Here is a 525-nt window from a genome sequence, read left to right on the forward strand (position 1 = left end):
GGACTGGGCCCCTTGGTAAACAGAAGCGTTGTCAGGGGCTGGTCAGAGCGAGGCCAGAGAGGCCGGCCAAGAGTGTGGACATGGAGGGAGGGGAGCAATCTGGAATGGAGGAGGGAAGATGGATGGGGCTGTGGGTGCAGAACCGGTAGGGGCAGGGCGGGTAGCACGGGCCTGGGGCTGCAGGTGGGGCTCAGAGGGGAGGAGGGTGACCGGCTGGAGGTGGGGTACTCCGGGCTGGGGTAGGACTGGAGGTGGGACACAGAGAGGTGGAGAGGGGGTGTGGCGAAAAAGGGAGGGGACTGACTCCCCGTGGGGTTCACGGAGTTGAAACTTAAGGAGACCCCGGGGGCCGGCCCGGGGCGCACGTAGGTGAGGATGGACCGGAGGCCAGGGTACCCTGCAGGGCGTCGCCTCACAGCGGCAGGGAGCCGAGGAGGAGGGGGCGGGCCCGGGAGGGGCGGAGCCCGAGGGGCCGGGCCGCAGGCGGGGCTCCGCGGGCGGGAAGTGGGTGGGGACCCGCGGGAC

The sequence above is a fragment of the Psammomys obesus genome, unplaced genomic scaffold (assembly GCF_907164565.1).
Source record: "Psammomys obesus unplaced genomic scaffold, mPsaObe1.curated_primary_1811, whole genome shotgun sequence".
NCBI lineage: Eukaryota > Metazoa > Chordata > Mammalia > Rodentia > Muridae > Psammomys > Psammomys obesus.